At 60.7% G+C, this 17,399-nt stretch overlaps 1 protein-coding gene across 20 annotated transcripts in view; it reads left to right on the top strand.

Annotated features, from left to right (window-relative positions):
• The first annotated feature begins 17,267 nt into the window (after positions 1 to 17,267).
• The window catches only part of JAKMIP3 (Janus kinase and microtubule interacting protein 3), a 75,103-nt gene continuing 74,971 nt past the window's right edge, over positions 17,268 to 17,399 (top strand). For all 20 annotated transcript variants that reach the window (XM_046027703.1, XM_046027708.1, XM_046027706.1 and 17 more), the window contains exon 1: positions 17,268 to 17,381. The gene's annotated coding sequence lies outside the window, so the exon portion shown is untranslated. The remainder of the gene's footprint in view (positions 17,382 to 17,399) is intronic.

The raw sequence follows: 17,399 nt of genomic DNA on the forward strand, positions 1-17,399 counted from the left end.
TTTCTCTCTCTCTTTCTTTCCTTCTTTTTTCCTGGTTTGCCATTCGTGATCCAAGCTTCTCTGGACTGGGCTCCTCGGCAATGCAGACAGTTCCAGGAAGAGAACAGGGCTGCGTTCTGTCAGCCCCCAAGCACGTCTTTCTGGGAGCACCGGAGGCCTCAGGGCCTCTGGACTCTAGGGTCTTCAGCAGGGACAGAGAGGAGGCGCCCGAGGGAGGCAGAATGTTCTCGGTTTCCCCCTCCCCTGGCCCCCCAGGGAGAGGACGGCGGGGCTGTCCCTGCGAACAGGGAGGTCTCCCGCACACCTGCCCCAGGCTCCTGCTCTCCAGGCGGGTGTTCCGGGACATCTGAGTGAAGATCCTGGACGAGGAATGAAGTAGGGCAAGAACACAAGCCAGGAGGTAAAGTCAAGCTGAATTTTTCCCTTCGAGTGTGAGATGCAAGCCTTCCCGCCGGCCCCATCGGCCCACCTTCCCTCTCCTCGTGGTGCGGCACCTCTTGGGAGAGGGCGGGACAGCAGAGGTCTGCCTGGGGACACAGGAAGGTGCTCGTGGGACGGGAGCTGCAGCCTCGATGCTGGGCCTGGGGACCACTTGGACGCTCCGTATCGGTCAGCGCTGTCCCCTCCTGGCCCCACCTGATGGCTTGATGCCATCAGACTTTCCTTCCTTCAGACGTTTATCAGTTACCTCTTCTGGGCCAGGCACTGTGGCCCTCACTTGGGGGGTGGGCAGTGAACAACGACGGACACGGTCTTGCCCTCCAGGAGTGGTCAGTGCTCGGAAAGACATGCCTGGGTCCAGTGTGAAAGCGCGTGTGCAGTTTCTGCTGTGACCAGTGCCAAGATGCTTCCCAGTTCTTCAGGAGCCCCTGCCCTGGTGTCTCCCCTGGCTGGGGGATCTGGGGAGGCTGCCCAGGAGACAGCCGTCCGAGGGGAGGAGCAGGCCTGGAGGAAGTCGGCGAGGGGCCATGGGGGCCTGCGGTCTGGGAGCAGGCTGGACCGTCTGCTGTGGCTCTGGACGCCCGCTCCAAGCTGGGCTGCTAAAGCGGCTTGGTCCTCAGAGCCGAGGGACCCATCAGCATGTGCGGGAGACCGAGACCACATCGTGGGTCGTAAAATGGACCATTTTAACCACATTTAAGTGTGCATTCAGGGGCAGGAAGCACATAGACCTCACTTAGAACTCACCACCGCCCGGCTCGAGAGCTCCGTCGCTTGCGACCCCGAGCTCTGTCCCCACCCCCGCTCCTGGTGCCGCCTGTTCTGCTCTCTGCCCAGGGCTGTGACTCCTCTAGGGACTGCTCGTGAGTGGGTCAGACGGGATTTGTCCCTCTGTGACTGGCTTACTTCAGTCCGCGTGACATCTTCCTGGTCCGTCTACGTAGTAGCTGGTGTCGGGACTTCCCGCCTGGCAAGGCCGCAGGACGCTCCGGAGTGTGCATGGGCCCCTCTGGGCTTCTCCATGCGCCCTTCCACAGACGCCTGGGTCGCCTCCCTGCTTTGCGTCGTGGGAGCGACGCCGCCGGGAACCGAGTGTTCAGACATTGCTTTGAGACGCCGCGTGCGGTTCTCCCTGGTGCGCACCCAGAAGTGGGACCGCGGGACCGGCGGTAACTGGTGCGCTAATTCGGGAAGCCCCGCTCGGGTCTCCGCCGCCCTTCCTCACTGTGCGCGTCTGAGTGGGACCTGACGTCACATCGCGGTTTTGACGCACTCTTCCCATTAGTGATGTTGAGCCTCTTTTTATGTGTTTATTTTTAATCCCTTGTTCCGAACTGGCTCCAGTTTTACAGAAAAGTTGCATAAATAGCTCCGAGCTGCGGTCGCCCAGCGCGCGCGTCTTGTGCAGCCGCGCGGCAGCTCAAGACCAGGCCCCGACAACGGCCGGCGCCGCGATCCCGACGCAGACCCCGCGGGCCGCGCACCAGGTCCTCCTCCTGTCCAGGGTCCCGCCCGACGCTGATCGCAGCGTGTGGCGATTGCGATCCCCTGGTCTCCTCCAGCCTGTGACGCCTCCGTCCTGCTCCCTTAGGACATTGATATTTTGCCAATCACTGATTAGTTATTTTATAAAACGCCCCACAATTGGAGTTTTTCTCACAACCGGCGCGAGGTCCCGCGTCTTTGGCAAGAAGCCCGCGGCAGCGCGTCTGTCCCTTCTCGGTGTCCTGCCGCTGAGCTCTCCGTGCCCGTCTCCCACGGACGGTGAGGCTGGCCTGGGCATCTCCGCTGCAGGCGGTCAGGGTCTGGGAGCTGCCGGAGCCATGCACACTCTCTCTCCAGTCCCCCTCGCTGACCTGGCTCCCCTGCACAGCCCGTGCCTGACGCTGGTCACCGTGTGGTTTGCCCGTGTGACCCTGAAGGCTCTCTTCGGCTCGCGCCGCTAGCGGACATTCTCCCATCAGTAAAGCTGCGTCTCCTCGTTGTGTTACGATTGTCATGTTTGCGGACACACGGACGCTGGTTCATGCCATGGGAGCGTCTGGCAATAACCATGTGTTCTGTGTGTGACACGCGCCCCGGCTGTGGGTTTTGGAAGCCGCTGCCATTCGGCTCCGTGTTCTTGCAACAAGCTCCACTTTTCCTTTTAAAAGTTTAGTACATTGGGGCGCCGGGGTGGCTCAGTCGGTGAAGCGTCTGCCTTCGGCTCAGGTCATGATCCTGGGGTCCCGGGATCGAGCCCTGTGTCATGCTCCCTGCTCAGCGGAGAGCCTGCTTCTCCCTCTGCCTCTCCCCTCCACTCCACTGCTCTCTCCATCCCTCTCTCTGTCAAATAAATAAATAAATAAAATCTTTTAAAAAACAAAATAAATATTATTACATTATTATTATTATTGTTATTATTAAACACTTTCTTACTTCCTGGAACCGCGGATGCGTCAGACTTGGTTGTTTCTGAAATCTTCAGTTCGTGGTTTCTCTCTCCGACACACATGTATCCATAAACGTGTAAGTATATACGTTTTCACATTATATATACATATTTGATGTTTCTCCATTGTTTCCTTGCTTTGGCGTGGGTTTTAGAAGTCTGACTAGACTGGTTCTTTGGATTCTGGAAGGTACGTAATCTTTTTGTCCGCAGGCCTTGAGCATTTTTTTTCTAAGATTTTATTTATTTAAGAGAGAGAGAGCGAGAGCGCACAAGCAGGAGGGAGCGGCTGATGGGCAGAGGGAGAAGCAGGCTCCCCACGCAGCAGGGAGCAGAACCCGGGGCTCGACCCCAGGACTCTGGATCATGACCTGAGCTGAAGGCAGACGCTTCACCGACTGAGCCCTGTCAAGGACAGACCCTGGCCTTGAGGATTTTATCTTTAGTTTAGAAAGCCGGGAGTTGTGCTGGGTGCGTCCCAGGGTTGCCCGGTGAGCCCCTTCTCCCTGCCCGAAGTTCCAGCGAGCTGTTTGTCCTCAGGAGGGGGCCTTTGGAAGACCCCACGTTTCTGCTTTTCTCTTTGTTTCTCCTTCTCTGCTTGACAAAGAGTTTCTCTTTTCGCCTTTTCTTCTCCCCAAAGATCTGTGTTTGGAAGGCCGATGACCTCTCGGCCCGCGTGGGGCCTTCATGACACGCTGGCCTCTGTTAGTGAGGTGGTCACTTCAGAGGTCACCTGGCTTTCTCTTAGTCGCTGGGCCACCCAGCGTGGGCGCAGGGTCGAGGCGCTGTGCAGGCCTGCGAGCCCCTCCCTGCAGCCAGCCAGATGCCTGGTGCTCCCGCATGGAGGGCCACTGCCCCCTTCCCCGCGTCCCAGCCCTGCAAGCTGCGTCCATCCTTTCCCTGCAGCAGGCAGGGCGGGCAGGCAGGTGCGTGAGGGGCGCTGGCCCTGGGATCTGCCCGCGTCCCTCTTTTCACTCCTAGTGACTCTGTGGTCCGGCTTTCATGTTCCAGTGACTGCCAGCGTGTGGCTTGGCGCAGACTCTTGGGTGTTAGGGACTCATTTGCGTAGCTCAGTGTGAGGGCATGTGGGGTTAGGGTTAGGGTTAGGGACCCCGGCCGCCCCTACACCTGATCGTCCGGACCTCAGCCAGCCGGGCGCGTGCGGCCGCGTCTCCCGTGGCTCCGGCTTCCGTCTCCCTCGACACTCGTCTGGGGAGGACGTTCGCGCAGTATTGGGTGTCAGCACGTCCCCTCCTGTCAAGTGCGCGTTCCCATCCTCCTCCTCTTTCCTGCTGGTCGCCCGACGGAGCTACACTGCCGCTCTCTGCACCCCGCGCCCTGCTGGCCCACTCCTTTCCCAAACGGCACTTTTTGATGGGAAGTTCTGCATTTTGATAAAGTGTAATGCGTCTGTTTTTTCATATGTGGTTACTGTTCCCAGTCTTGTCAAGACCCCTGCTGGCCCTGTGGACCTGGGTTTCACCTCATATCTCCTTGACATGAGCCCAGTGGTCTGGGGTCCCTGCTTCGTGCTCTGGTTTGAGATGCCCGCCTTGCCCTGAGCAGGTCTGGAACCTGCCACGTCCCTCAGGGACCCCGGGTGTTTTAAGCAGGTATGCCCACAGAGCTGTGTGGGGGAGCTCGTGGCTGCTGGGTTGGTCCTGACTTTCCTGATTTTCAGAAGACAAAGCTGGGAGAAACTCTATGAGAAATATGTCATTATCTTTTTCTGATATTTTCAGTTCAAATTTAAGATGACAAGATGGTTATTTCTCTGGTTTTACGTTTCTCCTTTCTCTTGGGCGGAAATCCGTGGCCCCTGGTGACTCTGACGTGACGACTTCTCGCTTTCGTCTACTGCAGCACGATGGTTTCAGGATACCGACACCAACGTGGCCGGTGAAGGAGAGTTCACGGTTCCTTTGCCTCTTTTGTCTTTAAGATCTAAGCGACTCGGGCTGCTTTATACGACCCTCTCCTCCTTAGGGGTGGCTCTGGTTCCCTCGGACTTTCCGCTGCGGTTCTGGTTAGAACATCCAGGAGTGTAACTCACTGTGTTCCGGGAAGAGCGGCTTCATCCGTGTGTTTAAATCCTCTTCTCTCTCCGCTGGTGGCAATATTTTCTCAGTCTTTTTTTAGTTCATGTTTCCGTTTAAACATAATTTAAGCAAATGCACACGTCCTTCCATATGCCTTCTCCCATCTTGGGCAAAACGCAGCCTCCCGTGACCCCGTCCTACTTTCCTCCTTCAGCGCTGCAGCCGTGCCCGTCCTCCTCTGCAGGTGCGCGGGCCTCCCCTGCGGCCGCTCGTTCTGTCCGTGCACTTGTGGGTCGTTTCCAGTCTCTCGCGATTAGAAGCCGTTTTACTCTGAAATAGCCTTGCGCACGCGTCGTTTCATGTGTCTCAGCACGTCGTCGACTCCATTATTAGCAGAGGGAGTCCCAGACGAAGGAACCGTGACTCGGTAACGCGCCGTAGACCGCCAGGCCCCCTGCAGCGGATCCGCCCTGCGCGCTCTGCCGGCAGCCCCTGAGCGCGACGCTTCCCCGTGCTGGAGGCGCTGTCCACTGGCGGGGGCTGCCAGGAAGGGCAGAGATGGCAATTTCGGTGCAATTTTAATGTGCATTTCTCTTACCATGGGGAAGTCGAGAGTCTTTTCATGTATCCAAAGGACATTTGCATTACTTTTTTTGTGAATAGTTCATACAGTTTGCCCATTTTTTCCCATTTCGCTCTGGGGTTGCTTGGCTTTCTTCTTAGATTTTGAAAGTTTCTTTTTTTTTTTTTTAAGATTTTATTTATTTATTTGAGAGAGAGAGAGCGCGCGCGCGTGAATGCACAAGGGAGGAGGGGCAGAGGGAAAGGGAGAAGCAAGCTCTCCGTCCGCTGAGCAGGGAGCCCAACGCAGGACTCGATCCCAGGACCCTGAGATCATGACCTGAGCCGAAGGCAGACGCTTCACTGGCTGAGCCACCCAGGCGCCCCAATTTTGGAAGTTTCCTATAGTTTGGGGATATTCGTCCTTTCCCTGTGACATAAGGTCCATGTATTTCCCCCATTTTGTTACTCATCATTTAACTTGGTGTATGCTGGAGTTCCTTTAGTTTTCTCTACGTTCTCCACAAAAAATCGCATGCACGGTCGTCCTCTGACAAGATCAACCTGTCCGGCCAAGCCTCCCCCTCAGTGGGGACCCTCTTTCCAAGGTAGAAGCTGGTGGGTGATCTCTGGGTTCTCAGTGCGGCGGAGCCGATCCAAGCCCTCGCTGACTGTGCGAGGTTTCTCACACGACGAGGGCGTCAGGTGGCGGTGTCCGTAGCCGCCCTGCTCTCCCGCACGGTGAGGCAGAGCCCACGTCCCTCCTCTTCTCAGTGGTGGTGCTGGAGGTGCCTGGCTGGCTGTTCGGAGGCCTCGTAGCCTCCTGGAGACGTCTCAGAGAGAGGGCTGTTGGGGCATGCCCTCTGGGGACACAGCCACCGGCCGTGTGACCAGAGGACCCCCGAGCGCCTGTGTAGACATGAGTGCGTCAGCCGTCCTGAGGTGGAACCCCAGCTCCGCAGCAGCGCCCGGCATCTCAGGGGTCAGCGAGGACGCTCCCAGCTAAGTTTGACCAAATTCCTGGTCTACCCGTCCTTGAACGAAATGAACCCCTTGTTCTAAGCCCCTAAGTGTTGGGCCGTCCGTTCACACAGCAGTGGGCGGACAGGCGTGCGCGTGCTTTGTCAGTGTGTGGTGTGGAAGGCGCTGTGCGTCGGCTCTCGGCGTGGCTGGGCTGACGGCTCCACTTGGTGTTGAGAGGGAATCTGGGGCGGCTCACAGGTCATGACATCATCGAGGCCATTTTGCTTCCACCTGAGAAATGCATTTCTTTGTTTCTACTCACTGGTTTCACTGAGGTATTTGTGGGGGTCGAAATCTGTCTTAGTTTGTGTTTGTTCTCTTTGTTGCACCCGTTTTTCCTCCTTTCTTGGCTCCTTCTGTCTGGGTTAAGGGGTTTCCCCTCCTCTCTCTAAATGTCATGCATTATGTTTTCTCTCATGTCGTGATGATGATAAAAGTAGCAGGAAAAAGTAGTCCTGGAGGCTAACCCCAGTCCGGGTCCTCCCCTCAGCTGAGAGAAAGGAACGGCTTGTCCCTGTTCTGAATCTCCCGGCCGACTGTTGGCTTGTTTCTGCCTTGCTGAGCTCATGAAACCGCTAGAAGCTGGTTCGGCGCGTGCGCGTCAGCTCCCCACACCCGCGCACGTCTGTCGTTGTCCCTTCGTCCCTGCGTTCGGGGCCAGGCTCCCACCTCAGGCCTTCCTTTATCCAGAGCTCCCTTCTCTGCGCCGTTGCCATGTCTGGACACATTTTTTCAGGAACGGGGGTGACCGTGTGGAATTCTTGCTCGGCACGTATTTTAAAGCGTGTTCCGTGCGCTAGTCCGTTGTCCTCGGGCCCCCGTGCCCCGCGGCGACGTCGCGCGCCTCTCCTGCCTGTTCCTGGAGCAGCTTCCACTTCCTCTGATCTTCGCCGCTTTTCTCCTCAAGTGTTCCAGTGTGTGTAGACATTGGCTTGTCTTGGTCTTGGCGGGGCTGTCTTCATCGGTTGCAGGTAACTCTTGGTCATTTTATCTTCAGATTCGGCTTCTCAAGGTTTTTTCGCTTCATTTTTCCTTCTGAGAGCGTCTCGTTCTCTCACTTTTCTTACCCCCTGCGTGTTCTCTTTTTTGTCTCTTTGTGCTGAGTTTTAGGTGGTTTCTTCTGAGTTTTCTGCCCGTTTCCCGCGTCTCTGTCCCGCCCGATCTGCCGCCGGACGAGCCCCTCGGCTGTCCGACTGCAACCGTCCCGCCTGCTTTTACAAAATTCTCTCTTTTTACTCAGCTTGCGCCTGTCTTCGCTCAGTTTTCCCCAAAGTTATGTCAAGCTCGTAGCTTATTTCCGTAAGCAGAACGGGGGAGACGGTGCGGGGGTGCGCCGGAGTTTGCTTCCGCTCAGTTTACGAAACAGAGAGACGCGCTCTTCCGTAACCCGAGTTTGTCGATGCTGAGGGCCGGAGGCTGAGGGGCTCCTCCCTCACCCCGTTCTCGCTCACGGGCCTTGCTTCCTGCTTTCCTGGCTCGTTAGCGGGTGTTTATCGCTGTCCTTGAACACGTGCTTGTGGGGATTCTCTGGGACCGCTCCAGAGAAGGTCGTGTCTGCATCTGCCAGGCAGCCGGGGGCACCTGGTGGGAGCCACCTCAGAACCAGCTCGGCCCGCGGTCCTCGGTGACACTTGGGTCATCGGCCGTGCAAGGACCCGTCTGGGGTCACCACTCCCTGGGGCAGGGGCTCCCCGCTCTGATCAAGGCAGCCGCCTCTACAACCTCTTGGGGCCGGGGTGCAGTGCGGGGGCCCTGAGGGCTGCCGCATGGGGCGGGTGAGCGGCAAACCCCGCAGTGCAGCACCGGGTTCTCTCCTGCCCCCCTCACCCCACGAGGCAAGGAGCAGCGTTCAAGTGCAGGCCGGCGGCCAGCTTCTTAGGCAAGCCGCTTCGGTTCTTCAGTAATCCCCGTCTCTCTCCGTGTGGGAGGCCCCGGATTGCTCATCTGGCCATTTTGCTGTTTCAAGTGGAGGGTGAGTTAGTTCGGACTGACCTCGCCAACCACCGTCCGGGAAGGAGTTCTGAAATCCCCTTTGTCCCCATGGAGCACTGGAGAAGGTCTGGAGCTGTTGGCGTCTGTCCAGGCGGATCTGGCCACAAGACTCAAGCAAGACTCAAAGCCTGAGGCCACATTGTTGTGGTTTCAAGTCTGCTTTTGGAATGCCCAAGGGTGATCGAGGACGCTTTACTCTGTGAACTTGGAAGAGGGTATGGAGTGAGGAATCCACGTCATGAAATAATTGCTAATTCCAGCGCGTGAGGCCGGTGTCAGCCATGGTCTCAGGGACCACTGGGTCCCCGGGATCCAGGTCCCAGCCTGAGGCGCTGGCTTTGGTGAGCTGAAGTCGGAACAGAACTAAGGGGCAGCCCCGCAGAGGGCACCCAACAGACTGTCCTCGTGGGACGGGGCAGCTGCCCCTGGAGGCGGAGGGCCTGGTCCTGAGGCCTTTCTCCTGCCGCGGAGGGCGCGGGCCGGGGAGGGTTCTGCACGCCCACGCGCGCGCCAGGAAGGCAGGCTGGCCCCCGGGGGTGGACGGAGGCTGTTCTGGGCGCTCCTTGGGGTGGATCCGCCAGGACTGCTGGGGTCCGTGTTGCCGGTTTTACTTCTGCAGGAACCGGAGCTGCTGTTCTGGAGCTGGACTCCCGACCAGGAGCCGACAGCAAGTTCCTTCCTCCGCGGGTGGATCACTGACCACGAGAAGGTCGTGCGCGGCGGACACAGGTGTCTCCCTCCGAGAAACTGGTTTGGGAAATGGATGAATCAACTAAAATTCAGCATCTTTCTTTTGCCAACATTTGGGAGGGAATTAAAGCAAAGCAGCCTTGGCCAGAAACCTGTAGGCCACGACGACATCGAGGCAGGAGGGAAGACTGGGGGGAGCCAGAGGCACCGGTGCCGTGAAGGGGCTCGTGCGGTCTGAGCCGGCGGAGCCACGCAAGCTTCTCAGAGCCACTCGGGCCGCCGCGCTGTGGTTTTCATTACCGCTCCCTCGGCCTTCACGGCCTTATCCTCCGTCTTCAGTTCTGTCTGACCGTGGAGCCTGGTCCGCGGGAGCCTAACGGGCTGTGGCCTCATCCTCTCCAGCAGGGTGGGCGGCCCACCGTGCGCTCAGACTAACCTGGGGCTGCAGAGACCCGGTCACCAGGCCTCCCCCCCGGGCTCGCAGTCCTCTCCCCCTCCCCTGCAGGCCCGCGGGACAGTCTTGCGCCGGTCTGTGGGCCGCGCCCTGCACGGCGCGGTCCGTGTGTTCTCTCGGCTGCCGGCCTTGTCCCCCGCGTCCCGGCCGGCCTGCTGGTGGTCCGCCACAGCCGGTCGTCCGAAGTCTGGCCGGAAATCGGAGTCCAGTCTGGCCGCCTCGCTTCTGGGGCGGCGCGACTCCCCTCATCTGTCTGAGCCGGGCTTCTCCGGAAGCGGGGGGGGGGGTGCCATGAGGCCGAGGCAGCCCGGGGCGCTGCACCTGCAGGAGGCTCCCCCCCACCCCGCCCCTGCACACGTGCGTGCACATCCAGCCCCTCCGCCACGCTGCGACTCTTCCTCCTCCCGCTCCTTACAGAGCAACCGTGGGAAACTCAAGGGCCTCGTGCCCTCGCCACCCCCCGAAGAGCCCCCAGAACCAGACCCCACACTGTGGAAAGGCCCCTGCGGAGTCCGTGGTTCCTGGGAGCGGCCGGGTCGCGTGAGCTCCCCTTTTGAGAGCCGCGGGTCAAGACCCAAGCGAAATTCGAAATCCGGCTGCGGGCTCCTGGCTGCGCGCTCGTGTGCACACAAGCCTCTCCCAGGACGGGCGTGCGGCTCCCCGGGGCTTCGCCAGCGCCTCACCGCCTGAGGCTGAGAACTGACGCGGACATGGCCCTCGGTGCCCGCGTCCCACCGCACACCCCGCCTGGTGGCTGGTTCTGGGCCCAGCCGCTCGGCTCGGTGTTTAGTCTCCCCGCGGTGCGGGCGGGGGCGGACACGGCTCCGCCAGGCCCAGGGGGTCATCAGAGCCGTGCCGGAGCAGGGGTGGACAGCCGGACGTGCGGCAGGACACTGGGCACCTGGGCACTGCCTCGCCGGCTCACGTCAGGACTGATGACACAAGGACACAGGTGCCCAGCACGGGCTCCGTGAGCTGGCAGCCGGCCGTCCCGACCAGAGATGCGCACGGGGTCCTGCTCAGACGCTCTGCCCGACGGGTGCTCACCTCCTCCTCTTGCTCAGCCGGCCTGCTGGGCCTTGGGCTGGGCCCCAGCGGGCTGAACAAGGGCAGCTGTGTCCTGTGTTGATGACCCTCGTGAACGGGGCATTGTCTGCAGTCCCAGGGACGAGGACACACGATGCCCCGCGGCATGAATGACCGCATTCTTCGCGGGGGCTTTGGATTAAACACGCTCATTAGCTGCGAGCACAACGGCCCGTGTTCACACTGCACACCGGGCGACAGTGTGGGGAGGGCTCGGGACGACCCACCCGGAGGAGCGCGGGGTGGGGGGCGGGCGCTCCCGGCGAGGCAGGAGAGCCGCTCACCTGCCCCTGGGCCATGTGCCCCACACGCCCACCGCTGATGGAGGGCCGGACGCGGGTGACTCAGGGCGGTCCATCCCTGGAGACCCGATGGGTGTGGGAGCGCAGTCCGGCAGGGCGTCAGGACAGGGGCAGGGCTGCCTCCCATGGGAGAAGGCTCTGCGAGGCTCCCGAGGGGACAACAGCTGGGCAAGAAGCTGGCATCTGTGGCTGGGGCTTACGGGCTCTGGAAGCAGGCAGCAGGTGGTCGCATCCCTGCAGAGCGTGCACAGGTGTGTGGGCGCGGGTGGGGTGGGAGGTGGCCCTCGGGGCAGGAGGCTGGCCGGTGCCGTGCGAGCACCCCTTCCTGGGGGCCTGGGGACAGGGTGCTCTGTGTGAGTCCAGTCCCGTGCTCCTGCCGCACGCGCTCCGACACGGGCACGTGAGTGGGGCCCCCGGGGTCGCTGGACCGTTGCAGCCGATCTCAAGAAAGTTTTGGCTTTGGATCTCGTCGATCCTCCCAGCCCAGAGGTGCAGGGGCTCGGGCACGCATGGCCCTCCGTGTTCCGATCTCCGGTGCGTGTCCCCAGGCTCCCCTCGCTTCTGGAGGGCAGCCCTCTCCTGCCTGCTTCTGACCAGTTGTGCGCACCCGCGACCGAGGGATCCAGTTTCCCTCCCCGTGACTCGGCGGCAGGCAGCAGGGGCTTTCCTCTGGAAGGCTCTGTGGTGCGGGGACAGTCTGCAGATTCCCAGGAAAGCTCGCACGGTGCGGTCCCTTGGATGTCGTCCGTGCTGCACCCGCCAGGAGACATTCGTCTCCAGCAGTGAGGGGTCCGTCTGCCTCCAGGGGAAGCAGGGACTCTGCCTGGAGCGGGGCCGCCGCACTGAGGACGAAGGTGGGACTCATTCCCTTGTCTGGGTCGCGAGGGACCTAACTCTCCAAGGCTCGTGTGTTTTCGAGGAAAGAGAGGACAGTGTTTCAGGCGGTGCCTGTGGCCACCTGCGAAGGCCAAGCGGTCCGGGTGAGGAGCGGCAGCTGCATCTCTGCCTGTCTGTCCCTGCCCCAGGCTCTGCATGGCCTGTCCTGGGGCCTGGAGGACAGTCCCTCTGGTGTCTGACCTCAGCCTGCAGCACAGCCGCCTGCCCCCGCGGAGAGTAGCCGTAGGATGCGGCAGGCGGAGAGTGCGAGCCGGGATCCCTGGGGCCCGTCCTCCGGCCAGGCTCACCCACTGGCCGCAGATCCCCGGAAACTGACTTCCCTGTGGAGAGCCGTGGAGCTGAGACGTTGACGTTTGTGTCAGGGCGGATGGAGCGGCGGCTTCCGAAGTAAATGGAATTGCTGGCAACGTGGCCGTGAAGACAGAGAGGGACCTTCCTTACAGACCCGCCCTAGGACGCAGTGGGGGCGGGGGGAGGAGGGGCCAGAGTTGTCTCCAGCCATTCTTGGAGGGAGAGAGCAGGGGGGGGGAGCAAGGCAGAGAGGGGGACGGGGATCCCTCTGGGGTCAGAAGACTGTGTGGAAACCCGGAGCTGTGACCTCGGGTCCGCCGCCAGGGGCTAGGTGGGCGGGGGCGTGTGCCTGCCCAGGGCCCGCACTGTCGTGCCCGCCAGGGAGGGAAGAGCGGACAAACCTTCGCCGAAGGGAGCTGAGGCTGAGACCCAGGGAGGGGGGTGCTCGGAACCGCAAAGGGCCGCCCCCTCCGGAAAGGACTAGGAGCGAGTCCCCATCAGCACTGAGAGGTGACCTTGTCTGTCACTCCTCGCTCAGAGTGGGACGAGTTTAGGGAGACTTTGAAGAGCCAAGTCTGTGCTTCTCCCGGGTTTAGGGGCTTGAAATGATGGGACCGGACCCCCAGCCAGGAGTCATGGTAAGATGGGTGCAGGCAGGCGCCCCTGGGGCTTTAATCCGAGAAACAAGCCGTCGGAGTCCTGTCGCACGCGGGATGCTTAGGGGCAGGCTGTGGGGCGTTTCTCTTCAAGACAGAACGAGCAGGAAGATCCGGTTACCGTGGCTTCTCCCTCCCATGCCCTGGAGTCCTGCCCGGCGTGGGAGCTCGGGGAAGAGTTTGAAAACACAGAGACTGGGAAGAAAAACTTCCCGTGTCTGGAGATGGTAGAAGCCGACGCTCAGAACTAGGGGTTTCTGGACGTGGCCTGCACCAGGTCAATATAAAACGTGGGTAATGGGGCTCCTGGCGGGGGCTCCTGGCGGGGGCTCCTGGCGGTGGCGCTGGTGACCCTTGATCTCGGGGTCATGGGTGCCTCACGTTGGGCGTAGAGATCACTTAAAAATAAAATCTGGGGGCACCTGGGGGCTCAGTGGGTTAAGCCGCTGCCTTCGGCTCAGGTCATGGTCTCAGGGTCCTGGGATTGAGCCCCGCATCAGGCTCCCTGCTCAACAGGGAGCTTGCTTCCTCCTCTCTCTCTCCGCCTGCCTCTCTGCCTACTTGTGATCTCTGTCTGTCAAATAAATAAATAAAATCTTTAAAAAATCAGTAATGTTCCTATGCAGCCAGTTTCTGCACGCTCAGCCTTGGTTTCTGACGCCTTTGGAGCTGGGGTGGGAGACGGTGGGGCGGTCGGGGGCCAAGTCAGACCAGCTCCTTCGGGGCGACGAGGAGGGCAGCTGTTCCCTTGGGCATCTTTCGTTCTGTGAATTCCCTACCATGCGCACCCGCGACGGCCGGAATCAGGAAACAGGTGCTGTTGGGATGAGCAAACTGCTCCTGGACTCGGGAGTCTGCACCGCTCTCCGTGCCACCCCCCCAGCCCTCGGGGGGCTTTGGAAGGGTCACCGTCTCCCGCGGGGTTCTGTGCAAGGACGGTCTGCGGGGGACACGCTGGTCACAGCCATGAAAGGGCTGTCGGTAGGTCTGTGCATATGCGTAAGTTGGAAGATGAAAGTAGTTGTTTTTATTCGAAGAATAAACACATACTCAGTGTTTTTACAAGTGTGTGCACACAAAGACAAGAGGCCAGAGGTCGAGTCCGGGAGGTCCCATCCCCTGGAGAGACTGCCGCTTCGCACTCGCCATATACGTTCCAGTTTTTCGGTGAAACACGCACGCGCACACGCACACGCACACACACACACACGCACACACGTTCTCCACCTTTCCACTGTGTTGAAATACGCGTGGTGCAAGACCCGCCGCACATTTCCGTGGCGTGACGAGCACTCGCAGCATCGTGCCCCGGCCCCGCCACACCCCGGCACTCTCGTCTTCTCCTGAACCTGGAACTCTGTCCCCATGAAACCCCAGCCCCCACCGCCCTCCCCCTGCCCTGGCGCCATCTTCCAGCTTCTGTCTCAGTGACCTTGACCTGAGGGCATCCTGTGAGCCGAACCACACGACATTTGTGTCTGCACAACCGCACCCGGCATGGTCCTCGGGGAGCCCCGCGGCCGCACACCTCAGAGCTGCCTTCCTTTTCGAGGCCAAACGGGGTCCCACCGCCCGGACGGCTCCTCCGCTCACCCGTCAGCGGCCCGTGGGCGGCTCCCGGGCTCCGTGGCGAGCGCCGCTGTAACACGGGGTTCCGCGTGGAATGAGCGGTTCTGCCGTGACCCCGTGTTCACCGCTTGAGGACCCCCCGCGCTGCTTTCCATGGCGGCCACGCCGTTTCCCGCCAGCCACGGACGCCGCTCCACCTCCCGCGTCGCCGACAACACTTGGCGTGTTCTCTCGTTCGTTCTTTCTGACGCGACCATCCCAGGGAGCGTGCGGGGCGTCGCGGAGCTGTGATCTGCGTCGCCCTCATGATGAACGTGTGGAGCATCTTTCCAGGAGCTTCTCTGCCGTCCGTGCACCTTCGCTGGAGACGGGTCCGTGCAAGCCCTTTGCTCGTTTCTGGCCCAGGTCGTTTGTCTCCTTGTTGCTGAGACGCGGGCCTGTGCTGTGTTCCGGGTACTAACCCGTCGTCAGATGCCAGATTTGCAAATATTTTCTCCCACTCTGTGGGTTGCCCTTTTACTCCGGGGATAGTGTCTCTTGATGCACAAAATCTTTAAATTTTCATGAAGCCCAGTTCGACCATTTCTTATTGTGCTTTTGGCGTCGTAGCCAAGAAATCGTTGCCGAGTCCAGAGTCACGAAGCTTTGGTTCCGTGTTGTGTTTTCAGAGCTTTGTTGTTCTGAGTCTCACGTTAGATCCTGGGTCCAGCTCCACTTCATGCCGGCGTGTGGCAGCGGCATCACCCCTCATTGCCCCTCGCGTGGGACGTCCAGTTTCCAGCGCCGTTGGTTGAAGAGACTGGCCTTTCTCCGTCGAATGGTCTTGGTTCCTTGTCAAAAGTCTTTGGCCCCATGTGCAAGGATTTCTTTCTCTGTTCAATGCACACACTTGTTTTTTGACACAGCAATGTGATTGTGTTGTACAAACGCTTTTTACAACTTATTAATTCATTTTTTAAGATTTTATTTTTAAGTAATCTCTACACCCAGTGTGGGGCTTGAACTTACAACCTCGAGATCCAGAGTCTCCCGCTCCGCCCCCGGGGCCAGCCAGGTGCCCGTACACACGCTGCCTTTTAGAAAAACCTAGTCCGTTGTTCACGTCCTCCCACGTTGGTGGGTCTCGACGAGCCGGGGTCCACCGGCGCCCCGTGTGCTGGTGGACGCGCGTCCCATCCTTGGTGCCGGTCGTCTCCGTGCGGACCCCAAGAATGCTGCCAGCTGTTGGTGTTCTGTGGCTGGCGACGTTCCCATAATCATCCGAGACGAGCCGTATTTGAAGTTGTGAGAGCGCTGCCTGCACAGGGCGCGTGTATAAGAGTGTGAAACACCGTGTTCTACCATTTCCGTGGGACGCCTTTCTAGGCGTCACATTGCTGAGTTCGTGGCGGTGGGCCGCCCGGTGTGCTTCTCCCTCTGGCCGGGGGAGCAGCCGCCCTGCGACACGGGTGCGGGGCTGGGACAGGCCCCACGAGTGTTAGCATCCTCGTCTCGGGCCACCGTCGTGGGCCCTTCCGCACGGGTGGGGTTCAGACCTGGTCTCCGGTCCCCGTGTCAGCCCAGCACCGGCCAGCTGTGTGGCCGCGGGCCGGCTACCCGGCCTCTGCGGGCCTCGGTTTCCTCACCTGTCAGGGGAGATGGCAAGGACAGTTAGCCGGTGGGGCTGTCGTGACTGGAACGGGTCGGTGGCTGGGAAGAGCTCAGGAGAGGCCGGCCGAGTGTTCTCGCTGCTGTGGGAGGCATGTGCCCGCACTCACCAGGGCAACTGGGTCGTGGGTTCTAACTTACACGTAGGGGAGGACGCGCGAGGCTAATGCAGACCTATGACTCCCACATTCTCACGATCACACGATGTTACTGGTTTTTACTCTGCGGGCTCCTGCTGGAATGATGCCCGTTGGGTCTAGGATGGGGTGAAATCTGGACATTTGGGTCCATGTTGGAGGGGTGGGGTGGCTGGCAGGGTGGGTGCAGGGCTGGCTGGGAGGGCCGGGGGGGGGGGGCCTCGCTGGCCAAAGATCAGGCCCTAACTGGGGAGAACCGCGGCCGGGATCCTCGTCCCTCCTCCTGGTCCTAGACCCCGTGCGGCTGCGGCCAGCGTCTTGGGCAGGGCAGTGACGGGCAAGGCCGTCGGCAGCCCCGGTGGTAACTGGTGCCTTGATCCAATCCAGCGCTGTGGCTAAGCACCCAGCAGCCCGGAACCTTGTCGGGCCTGCGTTTTCTCGAGAGCCGACTCGGGGCACTTTGATTCTCCGCAGCTGTGCCGGGGGATTCGGCCCTGTGACCGGACCGAAAGGGCTCGTGTGCCCGACGCTCTGCCACAGGCGCCGGTCTTACCGGCCGGATGCCTCCCTATGTTTTCATTCCTTGGGGCTTAAGCACAGTCATCCTTCCAGCATCTCACCGTTTACATAAAACAGCCTTTTGGAGCGGAGGTGCCTTCTGTTACTGACCTTGTAGCCGCGCGAAATCCAGAGGGGTTTCAAAGGACAGGAGGACTGAGACGGTCTGGGTTAGCTGCTGGCCGCAGGGGGCGAGCTCGGGGACCGGGACTCAGGCAGCGAGGCCCCCCTTCCCGCCTTCCCCACCTGTTTCCCCCTGAGGACCGGCAGAGCAGCCCCGGGCCTAGGATTCCGCCTGCTGTGCACACAGAGAAGTGCTGCCAGGCCGGGCCGGGCAGACCGCCTCCTCCCCCACCCGGGAGCGGTGGACTCGGGCTGGGGACGCGCGCGGCGCTGGGCGTTCCTGAGGAGCCTGTCCCGGGAGGAGAGCGGAGGGATCGGCCGCTGCTTGGAAACGCGGTGCAGCCGGTCCCTCCCCCGACGCCCGCTGGTAAATCCCAGCTGAGAAACCAGCGCTGCGCGGTGCTGAGTCATGGAACCCGGGATCGGGAAGCACGCAGCCGCCGGCTGAGCTCCAAGCCAGAGGCATCGGCAGGAGGCAGCAGAGGTGAGAGCAGGGGGCGCA

This window comes from Meles meles, chromosome 13, assembly GCF_922984935.1.
Source record: "Meles meles chromosome 13, mMelMel3.1 paternal haplotype, whole genome shotgun sequence".
NCBI lineage: Eukaryota > Metazoa > Chordata > Mammalia > Carnivora > Mustelidae > Meles > Meles meles.